The sequence below is a fragment of the Arachis hypogaea genome, chromosome 15 (genome assembly GCF_003086295.3).
Source record: "Arachis hypogaea cultivar Tifrunner chromosome 15, arahy.Tifrunner.gnm2.J5K5, whole genome shotgun sequence".
Classification (NCBI taxonomy): Eukaryota; Viridiplantae; Streptophyta; class Magnoliopsida; order Fabales; family Fabaceae; genus Arachis; species Arachis hypogaea.
The window spans coordinates 105,356,474-105,368,496 of NC_092050.1; the positions used below are offsets into that span (position 1 = coordinate 105,356,474).

The 12,023-nt window shown below is 38.1% G+C and overlaps 2 non-coding genes across 2 annotated transcripts; both read left to right on the plus strand.

Moving 5' to 3' along the window:
* The first annotated feature begins 954 nt into the window (after positions 1-954).
* LOC112752637 (small nucleolar RNA R71) lies at positions 955-1,062 on the plus strand. Its single transcript, XR_003177064.1, has one exon. It is a non-coding gene; the product is annotated as a small nucleolar RNA R71 (small nucleolar RNA).
* A 9,832-nt stretch (positions 1,063-10,894) lies between these two features.
* LOC112753471 (small nucleolar RNA R71) lies at positions 10,895-11,002 on the plus strand. The gene has a single exon (XR_003177858.1). It is a non-coding gene; the product is annotated as a small nucleolar RNA R71 (small nucleolar RNA).
* The last annotated feature ends 1,021 nt before the right edge of the window (positions 11,003-12,023 follow it).

Here is a 12,023-nt window from a genome sequence, read left to right on the forward strand (position 1 = left end):
ATTCTCTTCAGAAGAGGAATACTCATCAGAGCTCATGAAGGGCATAAGGAGGTTCAATGGAATCTCTATAGTCTCTAGATGAGCCTCATAGTCCTTTTGTTCCTCAGAGGGAAGCTCCTTATTGATCACTGGACGTCCCAGGAGGTCTTTCTCCTTGGGATTTGCGTTCTCCACTCCCCTTGTAGGTTCGGCCATGGTGCTTATGTCAATGGCCTTGCACTCTCCTTTTGGGTTCTCTTCTGTATTGCTTGGGAGAGTACTGGGAGGAATTTCAGTGATCCTTTTACTCAGCTAGCCCACTTGTACTTCCAAATTTCTAATGGAAGACCTAGTTTCATTCATGAAACTCACAGTGGCCTTAGATAGATCAGAGACTAGATTTGCTAAATTAGAAGCATTTTGTTCAGAGTTCTCTGTCTGTTGCTGAGTGGATGATGGAAAAGGTTTATTATTGTTAAACCTGTTTCTTCCACCATTATTAAAGCCTTGTTGAGGCTTTTGATCCTTCTATGAGAAATTTGGATGATTTCTCCATGATGAGTTATAGGTGTTTCCATAAGGTTCACCTAAGTAATTCACCTCTGCTATTGCAGGGTTCTCAGGATCATAAGCTTCTTCTGCATAAGAAGCCTCTTGAGTACTGTTGGATGCAGCTTGTATTCCATGCAGACTCTGAGAGATCATATTGACTTGCTGAGTCAATATTTTATTCTGAGCCAATATGGCATTCAAAGTATCAACTTCAAGAACTCCCTTCTTCATAGGCGTCCCATTATTCACAGGATTCCTTTCAGAGGTGTACATGAACTGGTTATTTGCAACCATGTCAATGAGTTCTTGAGCTTCTGCAGGCGTTTTCTTTAGGTGAATGGATCCACCTGCAGAGGTATCCAATGACATCTTAGATAACTCAGACAGACCATCATAGAATATATCCAGGATGGTCCATTCTGAAAGCATGTCAGAAGGACACTTTTTGGTCAACTGTTTGTATCTTTCCCAAGCTTCACAGAGGGATTCACCTTCTTTCTGTTTGAAGGTCTGAACATCCACTCTAAGCTTGCTCAGCTTTTGAGGAGGAAAGAACTTGGCTAAGAAAGCCGTGACCAGCTTATCCCAAGAGTTTAGGCTGTCTCTGGGTTGAGAGTCCAACCAGATTCTAGCTCTGTCTCTTACAGCAAAAGGGAAAAGCATAAGCCTGTAGACTTCAGGATCTACTCCATTAGTCTTAACAGTATCACATATCTGCAAGAATTCAGTTAAGAACTGAAAAGGATTTTCAGATGGAAGTCCATGAAACTTGCAGTTTTGCTGCATCAGAGAAACTAATTGAGGTTTCAGCTCAAAGTTGTTTGCTCCAATGGCAATAATGAAGATGCTTCTTCCATGTAAATTGGAATTAGGTGCAGTAAAGTCACCAAGCATACTCCTTGCATTATTATTATTTTCGGCTGCCATCTCCTCTTCCTGTTCGAAAATTTCTGAAAGGTTATCTCTGGATTGTTATAATTTAGCTTCTCTTAGTTTTCTCTTCAGAGTCCTTTCAGGTTCTGGATCTGCTTCAACAAGAATATTCTTGTCCTTGCTCCTGCTCATATGACAAAGAAGAGGGCACAGAAAAAATAATAATAATAATATGTGATAAAAATAAGAAAAAGATTTTTGAAAAATATTTTTATAATTTTCAAAAATAACTAAGAAAAAATGAAAAAGATTTGATTTTTGAAAAAGATTTTGAAAAAGATAAGATTTTTAAAATGAAAATTTGATTTGACTCATGAAAACAACTTGATTTTAAAAATTTTTGAAAAAGTCAAATCTAATTTTTGAAATTTGAGAGAGAAAAAGAGGGAAAGATATTTTTTTGATTTTTTGAATTTTTATGATGAGAGAGAAAAACAAGAAAGATGATGCAATGCATGAGAATTTTAGATCAAAACATGTGATGCATGCAAGAATTCTATGAATGTCAAGATGAACACCAAGAACACTATGAAGATCATGATGAACACCAAGAACATATTTTTGAAAAATTTTTAATGCAAAGAAAACATGCAGGACACCAAACTTAGAATTCTTTAATGCTTAGGCACTAAGAATTCAAGAATGCATATAAAAAACAAGAAAAGACACAAAACATGCAAATGCAAAGATCAAACAAGAAGACTTACCAAGAACAACTTGAAGATCATGAAGAACACTATGAATGCATGAAAATTTTCGAAAAATGCAAGATGCACATGCAATTGACACCCAAACTTATAACATGACTCATGACTCAAACAAGAAACACAAAAAATATTTTTGATTTTTATGATTTTCTAATTTTTTTGTATTTTTTCGAAAATTATTTGAAAAAGAAAAAAAAATAAGGATTCCAAAATTTTTAATATGAATTCCAGGAATCTTGCCATGTTAGTCTAAAGCTTCAGTCCAGGAATTAGACATGGCTCACTAGCCAGCCAAGCTTTCAATGAAAGCTCCGGTCCAAAACACTAGACATGGCCAATGGCCAGCCAAGCTTCAGCATGTAAATCAGGAACAGCAGCAGATGGATTAACAACAACTAGCTTGCTCTTGATAACAAATTGCAAGCCTCAGTCCAAATGAATTTAGACATGGCTTTACAGCCAGCCAGGCTTCACATGCTTCGTGAAACACTAGAATTCATTCTTAAAATTTCTGAAGAAAAATATATTTTTAAAAACAATTTTTTTTATTTTTATTTTTTATTTTTTTCGAAAACAGATGAGACATTTTTGAAATATTTTTGAAAAAAATTTTGAAAAGAAAACAAAAAGAAAATTACCTAATCTGAGCAACAAGATGAACCGTCAGTTGTCCATACTCAAACAATCCCCGGCAACGGCGCCAAAAACTTGGTACGCGGAATCGTGATTACACTTTAATTATGTAAAATTCATCGCTCTTTCTTTCCCTGGTAATGGCGCCAAAAAAACATGATGCCAAGACCATGGTTCACAACTCCGTGTAACTAACCAGCAAGTGCACTGGGTCGTCCAAGTAATACCTTACGTGAGTAAGGGTCGAATCCCACGGAGATTGTTGGTATGAAGCAAGCTATGGTCACCTTGTAAATCTCAGTCAGGCGGATATCAAATGGTTATGGAGTTTTTGAAAGTAATTAATAAGTTAGGGATAGAAATACTTATGTAATTCATCGGTGAGAATTTCAGATAAGCGAATGGAGATGCTTTCGTTCCTCTGAACCTCTGCTTTCCTGCTATCTTCATCAAGTCAGTCTTACTCCTTCCCATGGCTGGCTTTATGTGATACATCACCATTGTCATTGGCTACTTTCGGTCTTCTCTTGGGAAAATGATCCAAATGCCCTGTCACGGCACGGCTAATCGTCTGGAGGCATCACCCTTGTCAATGGCTTCATCTTATCCTCTCAGTGAAAATGGCCAACGCACCCTGTCACGGCACGGCTATTCATCTGTCGGTTCTCGATCATGCTGGAATAGGATTTACTATCCTTTTGCGTCTGTCACTAACGCCCCGCAATTGCGAGTTTGGAGCTCGTCACAGTCATTCATTCATTGAATCCTACTCGGAATACCACAGACAAGGTTTAGACCTTCCGGATTCTCTTGAATGCCGCCATCATTCTAGCTTACACTACGATGATTCTGGTTAGGAGATCTAAGAGATACTCATTCAGTCTAAGGTAGAACGGAAGTGGTTGTCAGGCACGCGTTCATAGGGAATGATGATGATTGTCACATTCATCACATTCAGATTGAAGTACGAATGAATATCTTAGAAGCAAAACAAGATGAATTGAATAGAAAACAGTAGTACTTTGCATTAATCTTTGAGGAACAGCAGAGCTCCACACCTTAATCTATGGAGTGTAGAAACTCTACCGTTGAAAATACATAAGTGAAGGTCCAGGCATGGCCGAGATGGCCAGCCCCCTAAAACATGATCAATAGTCTCCTAAGATGAACAATGGATGAAAACTGAGACCAAAGATCTCAAATACAATAGTGAAATGTCCTATTTATAATAAACTAGCTACTAGGGTTTACAGAAGTAAGTAATTGATGCATAAATCCACTTCCGGGGCCCACTTGGTGTGTGCTTGGGCTGAGCTTTGAGTTTTGCATGTGTAGAGGTCCTCCTTGGAGTTGAACGCCAGCTTTTGTGCCAGTTTGGGCGTTCAACTCTGGTTTTGGCTCCTTTTCTGGCGCTGGACGCTAGATTTGGGCAGAAAGCTGGCGTTGAACGCCAGTTTGCGTCGTTTATTCTTGGCCAAAGTATGGACAATTATACATTGCTGGAAAGCCCTGGATGTCTAATTTCCAACGCAATTGGAAGCGCGCCATTTCGAGTTCTGTAGCTCTAGAAAATCCACTTTGAGTACAGGGAGGTCAGAATCCAACAGCATCAGCAGTCCTTCTTCAACCTCTGAATCTGATTTTTGCTCAAGTCCCTCAATTTCAGCCAGAAAATACCTGAAATCACAGAAAAACACACAAACTCATAGTAAAGTCCAGAAATGTGAATTTAACATAAAAACTAATGAAAACATCCCTAAAAGTAACTAGATCCTACTAAAAACATACTTAAAACAATGCCAAAAAGCGTATAAATTATCCGCTCATCAACTATCAACAACCACCACCATATGCCTATGAACCCTTTCCTCAACACAACTTTGAACTACCACACTCACAAGCCAACTACCACCATTCACCTCCATATGACCCTAACCCTCAACCACCATACCAACCACCTTATGAGCCATATGAACCATATATAGAACCACCCCAATTCCAATCCACTCACTCCCAACCACCACCACTTCTCTATGTGTCCTGTCCAAATCCGACAACCCGAGAAGCAGAGGTTTGCCTAAAAGAAACAGTGGATCAATTTCAGGCAACCATTCATCAATTGGGGAAAGCAATAATGAGTCAATTAGCTTCCCGACGTTCAGGCACTCAAGGAACCCCCATGGCTTCATGTGGACAATCTAATGAAGAACGTAGTATGAAAGAGATACTAGAAACTCCAGTGAATAGTACGGAGCATGACTTTGTACTGAAACAAGTAGAGGAAGCCGGAATTATTGAAGAAGAAGAAGTGGTTGAAGACTTAGGAGATGCAGAACCTCCATGGGAAAGTCCAGTCATAGAACCTCTTTCCAAGACGGTTGAATTTGATGCTGAGGAGGGTGTACAACCTCCAACGTATATCACAGTTGAAGACTTGGAAGAGGTTGATGAAGTGATGGAGATTCAACAAGAAGAAGCACAGCCTCCTATGCCCTTGGATAGCAATGAAGAGGAGATTGAATTGGAAGAAAGCTACCAAGAGGAAGAGGTTGAAATTGAAGAAGCTTGCAAAGAGGTGGTAATTATTAGAGAAGAGCACAAGGGCGTGGAGCTTGCAATTTCATTAAAAATACCTCCCCCTAAGTTGCCATCATCCTTCACAACATTCAAGTGGGTAAAATTCATATCCCGTAGCTTTCTAATCCCACTTGAATATGGGCTACTGGAGACGGATGGTCAACTTAGAGCTCTTTGTGACATTAAGAGTAAGAGGAAGATGGCCAGTGGTAAGAATTTTCCTGCAAGGTTCATCATGGTTGGAAGCTTTAAGTTTAGGAGTAAAGGTTGGTATAGAGCTCAACTGAATGGGTCTAGGAAGTTGTTTGGCCGCTTACGTGAGAATTCAGACTGCTTGCCACCCGGAGGGAACAATATTGCTCAACCAAAAGACGGGTGCAAAGGCAAGGTCTGGGACCCCGGAATCCATTCTACCAATCACCACTCTTGGGGCCTTGTCACTTGCTTTAACTTACTTGAAGGCTTTCTGCGCCTAGTTTGGGACCCCGGAGTTTACTGGAATCACAAACATTGGTGGAGATTCCTGGATGAGTTCAAACACAAGCCACCATAACAGGGAGCTCACCAAATGTCCAACTTAAGGACTCTAACTAAAAGTGCTAGGTGGGAGACAACCCACCATGGTATAATTATTCCTTTCTCAATTTTAATTTTATTTAGTTTTGTCAGTTTTTGAAATTTTATTTTATTTTATTATATTGAACCTGGAGTTTTGCATCACATTCATATTAACACTGCATTATGCATCTTTCCAGACTTAAAAAAAATAGGGTGCCACGCGACGCGACCGCATCAGCGACGCGTCCGCGTCGCAAGGAGAGAAGAGAAAATAAAAACGAACAGAAAGTCACGCTGGAGCGAGGCTGGAGGCGTGCCAGTGGCACAATTCGTCCCACGCGACCGCGTCGCTGATGCGTCCGTGTCACCTGGGAATATTGGCCTCCCACGCGACCGCATCACCCACACGGCCGCGTGACCTGAAATCGACATCAACCGGGTGCATGGCCGAAAGTTGAGCTGGAGTTGGGCTGGACTCGTGCTGGAAGCCCAAGCCTCACCACGCGAACGCGTGCCCCACGCGTCCGCGTCATATCCCCATGATGGCCACTCACGCGATCGCGTCGACCACGTGATCGCGTCACCCAGAATTTTGACAAAAAGAGTTTTGAACAGAGAGTTGTGCGACCGCGAGGCTGCACTCGCGCCACTAGCACAAATCAAGTCACGCAATCGCGTGCCCCACGCGTCCGCGTCACCTGACCTTATTGCGCACCACGCGACCGCGTCGCCAGCGTCGCACAACCTATCCAGATTAGTGCCAATTTTCTTATCTTTTCTTTTCTAATCCTAATTTCTCCCTTCTCTCTCCTTTCTCACTTTCTTTTTCTACTTCTCATTCTTTTTCACTTTCATTTTATTTTATTTAATTTATTTGCATACTCTCATTCATTGCATATTTTTATTTTTTCTAAATTTATTATTGGTGTTCAAATGTTCTTATTCAACTGTTACATCTTTTCTGGTATTTTCTTGGTGCTTCATGACTTGTTTTATTCTGATTGGGTAATATTATTTAAATCAATGCTAATTTTTATATTACTGATATTCCTTTTGCATTGACATGAATTTACATTGTCTTTCATTACCCACCTTTTTCCCCAAGGTTGCAAATTTTGCACCACTGGTATGACATGGCTTCTATTGTTTTCTCCCTTACATGTTGAAGCTTTCATGTAAATGAGACCCTTATCATTTGGCATTAACCCATACTTCTTTTATGTAAATGAGACCCTTATTATTGGGTTACCTTTCTTCCCTTTTTCTTTCAGGATGGCCACCAGGAAGAGAACCGGAAGATTCTTAAAAGGGGAGACAAACAAGTCCATCTGCACAATCCTTGAAGAAAAGCATCAGTTGGAACAGCCCGTCCACTTGTACATCTTAGCATGCACCGAGGACGGTGCAACCTTTAAGTGTGGGGAGGTCGATACCGATCTCCGTGGGTTAGTACTTTCTTTTCAACACCAATAATCTTATTTTCTGTATTTGTTCATTGTTGCATCCGCATATTTGATTGCATATTTATTTGATTTTGTGTATTTAGTTACTATTTGGTTAAAATAATAAATCTCTTTTTAAGATCCTATTTTTGAAAAAATTTCACTAATTTAAATAAAAATCTTTAAAAAATTTTTATGTGTTAAATTTGTTTGAAGTTGTATTTGGAACATGGTTTTTGAGTCAAAGAACATACAACCTGTGAGACTTTGAGCTTATTTACATGGTTACATTATTTAACCATAAATATTTTATTCATGTGTGTTCCCTTCTCTATGATTGTAATCTATATTTTGTTCCAACCTATATGTCAATTATTTAGTGTATTTACATGTTTGCATATGATTGAGGCCATTATTTGATTTTACCTCACTTATCCCAAATAAGCCTACCCTTTAAATCACCCTTGTCAGCCACTTTGAGCCTTTTAACTCTCTCTTGTTCTGTATTTTACCACATCACTAGCCTTAAAGCAGAAAAACAATTAAATATCCCAATTGAATCTTTGGTTAGCTTAAGATAGGGATTGTGTAACAATTAAGTGTGGGGAAACCATGCGAACATGGGTTAATAAGGAAATGTGTTATATTTTTAATTTGATAAAATATTTGGAATTTGGGTACCTACTCATGTGAGACTAGAAAAATTAAAAATCCATGTACATTGATAAGTTATGTTTATTTTTCTAAAAAAAAAAAAAGAGAGAAAAAGAGAAAAAGAAAAGAAAAAGAGCAAATTAAATAAGGGGACAAAATTACCCCAATGTTAAGTTAATGAAAAATCAATGCACATGTGATAAATTAAAAAGAAAAAGTTGATACATGAGTATGTGATATAAAAGTGGGAATTATGGGTAGCTAGGTATGATTTTAAAGTTATATAGAATGTATGTATGTTAGGTGAGAGCTTGGCTAGTAAAAGATTCAATTTATAGCTCACTTAGCCATATATATACCTTTACCCTTACCTTAGCCCCATTACAACCTTGAAAAAGACCTCATGATGTTTGCATTGGTACACTAAATTTTTGTTGATTGGTTAGATGAAGAACAAGGTTTAGAAAGCATGACTAGGGAAGAGTATAGTGATTTACCCTATACACTTAAGAGACTAGAGTGATATACACTACCAGTGAGGGTTTAGTGCTTAATTCTATGATTCCTGCTTTCACGAGCTATCTTCTTACAAGTTTACTTGCATTTTATTGTATAATTTGAATTAGTGGAATTTGATTTATGTTTGTCTTGGAGAACTTATTTACTTTTAACCAAGTAGGTAGAAGCATTCTGCATTTAGTTGCATTCATAGGTTGCATTTCATGCATTCTACCATTCCTCTTCATCTTTATAGTTTCTCTTGAGCTTAGCAAGAGGACATGCTAGTGTTTAAGTGTGGAGAGGTTGATAAACCACTATTTCATGGTTTATCTTGTGCTCAATTGAGTGGATTTTATCAACTCTTTACCCACTTATTCATAATATTTGCATGGTTTTATATTTCCTTCCTGATTTTGTGCTATGATTGAAAACATGCTTCTTTGATCTTATATTTGCTTATTATTAATCCTCTCTTATTACCATTAGATGCCTTGATATGTGTGCTAAGTGATTTCAGAGATTACAGGGCAGGAATGGTTTAGAGGATGGAAAGGAAGCATGCAAAAGTGGAAGGAATACAATAAGTTGGAGAAATTGCTAAGCTGTCCAGCCTGACCTCTTCGCACTCAAACAGCTATAACTTTAGCTTCAGAGGTCCAAATGACGCAGTTCCAGTTGCGTTGGATAGCTAACGTCCGGAACTTCGATTTGATATATAATATGTTATAGTTTCCCTGACGCTAGGTGACACGACCGCGTGATCCATGCGGCCGCGTCGCAATGACGGAAATCCAGCGTGGCAAAATTCGAAACCAGCGAATTCTGGACTGTTTCTGACCCAGTTTGCGGCCCAGAAACCACAGATTAGAGGCTATAAAGTGGGGGACTGCATCCATTCATAGGGAGGCTCTCAGAATTCACAATTTTAGGAGTAGATGTAGTTTTTAGAGAGAGGAGTTCTCTCCTCTCTCTTAGGATTTAGAATTAGGATTCTTTTCACTTCATGATTATTTCATCTTTTGCGATCACAGGTTCAATGTCCCTTTTATTTATTTTTCTAATTTAATTTATGAACTCTTCCATATTACATTTGATATCTTTATTAGTGCTAATTTGAGGTATTTTCAGATCTATGATTGCTTTCCTTTATTTAAATAATTTAGATTTTTCCCTTTTGGCTTTGGTTGATTTATTGGTAACGCTTGAGCTGTCAAATAAAGGAGTGATTGAAATTGGGAGTTGCTCCAATAACTCTAGTCTTTCCATAGGAATTGACTAGGACCTGAGGATTAAGCTAATTAATCTACTTGATTTACCTTCATAGTTAGAGGTTAACAAAGTGGGATTAAAACCCAATTCTCATCGCAATTGATAAGGATAGGACTTCCAGTTCTCATACCTTGCCAAGAGATTTTATTATTGTTAATTTATTTTACTTGTCATTTAAATATACCTGTGCCCATTGCCCAAACTCAACATTCCCTAGAAAACTCATAACCAATAATAAATACACCTCCCTGCAATTCCTTGAGAAGACGACCCGAGGTTTAAATACTCGGTTATCAATTTTAAAGGGGTTTGTTACTTGTGACAACCAAAACATTTGTACGAAGGGATTTCTGTCGGTTTAGAGACTATATCTACAACGCGACTATTTTTATGAAATTCTTTACTGGCAAAAATCCTAACATCACCCACTTGTGCCTCCAAATTTCTAATAGAAGACCTTGTTTCATTCATGAAACTTAGTGTGGTCTTGGATAGATCAGAGACTATGGTTGCCAGGCCAGAGTGGCTCTGTTCAGAATTCTCTGTTTATTACTGAGAAGATGATGGAAAAGGCTTGCTATTGCTAAACCTATTTCTTCCACCATTATTATTGAAGCCTTGTTGAGGTTTCTGTTGGTCCTTCCATGAGAAATTTGGATGATTTTTCCATGAAAGATTATAGGTGTTTACATAGGATTCTTCCATGTAATTTACCTCTGCCATTGCAGAGTTCTCAAGATCATAAGCTTCTTCTTCAGAAGATGATTCTTTAGTACTGTTGGATGCAGCTTGCAATCTATTCAAACTTTGAGAAATCATATTGACTTGCTGAGTCAATATTTTGTTTTGAGCCAATATGGCATTCAGAGTATCAATTTCAAGAACTCCTTTATTCTGAGTCGTCCCATTATTCACAGGATTTCTTTCAGAAGTGTACATGAATTGGTTATTTGCAACCATTTCAATGAGTTCTTGAGCTTCTTCAGGCGTCTTCTTCAGATGAAGAGATCCACCAGCAGAGTTGTCCAATGACAGCTTGGACAGTTCAGACAGACCATCATAGAATATGCATATGATGCTCCATTCTGAAAGCATACCAGAAGGACACCTTCTGATCAATTACTTGTATCTTTCCCAAGCTTCATAGAGGGATTCGCCTTCCTTCTGTCTGAAGGTTTGGACTTCCACTCTAAGCTTACTAAATTTTTGAGGTGGAAAAAACTTTGCCAAGAAGGCATTGACCAGCTTTTCCCAAGAGTTCAGGATGTCCTTAGGTTGTGAGTCCAACCATGTCCTAGCTCTGTCTCTTACAGCAAAAGGGAAAAGCATAAGTTTGTAGATCTCAGGGTCAACCCCATGAGTCTTAACTGTGTCATAGATTTGCAAGAACTCAGCTAAAAACTTATGAGGATCTTCTAATGGAAGTCCATGATACTTGCAATTCTGCTGCATTAAAGAAACTAATTGAGGCTTAAGCTCAAAGTTGTTTGCTCCAATTGCAGGAATTGAGATGCTCCTTCCACAGAAGTCAGAAGAGGGTGCAATAAAGTCACCAAGCATCTTTCTTGCATCTCCACTATTGTTGGTGGGTTCAACCATGTCTCCTTCTTTTTCGAAAATTTCTGTCAGGTCCTCGCCAGAGGGTTGTGCTTTAGCTTCTCTTAGTTTCCTCTTAAGAGTCCTTTCAGGTTCAGGATTAGCTTCAATAAGAATGTCTTTATCCCTATTCCTGCTCATATGAAAAACAAGAGAATAGAAAAGAAGAGGAATTCTCTATGTCACAGTATAGAGATTCCTTTATGTGAGTAGAAGAAGAGAAGAATAGAAGAAGGAGAGAGAAGATAAAGAATTCGAACACAGAGAGGGAGAGGGGGTTCGAATTATAAGAAGAAGAAAGGTGTTAGTAAATAAATAAATAAATAGAAAGAGATGAGAGAGAGAGAGAGAGAATTTTAAATTAAAATAAAAGGAAAATATTTTTGTTTTTATTTTAATTATTGGTTAGTATTCGAAAATTATAAAAAGGAATAAAATTAAATTAAAATTTAAAACAATTAGTTAATTAAAAAGGATTTTGAAAAAGTGGTTAGTGATTTTCGAATATTGGAGGGGGAAAAGTAGTTTGGTGGTTTTGAAAAAGATACGATTGAAATAGAAAAACTTTTAAAATCAAACAAAAAGTCAAGTAGTTAATTGAAAAAGATTTGAAACTCAATTT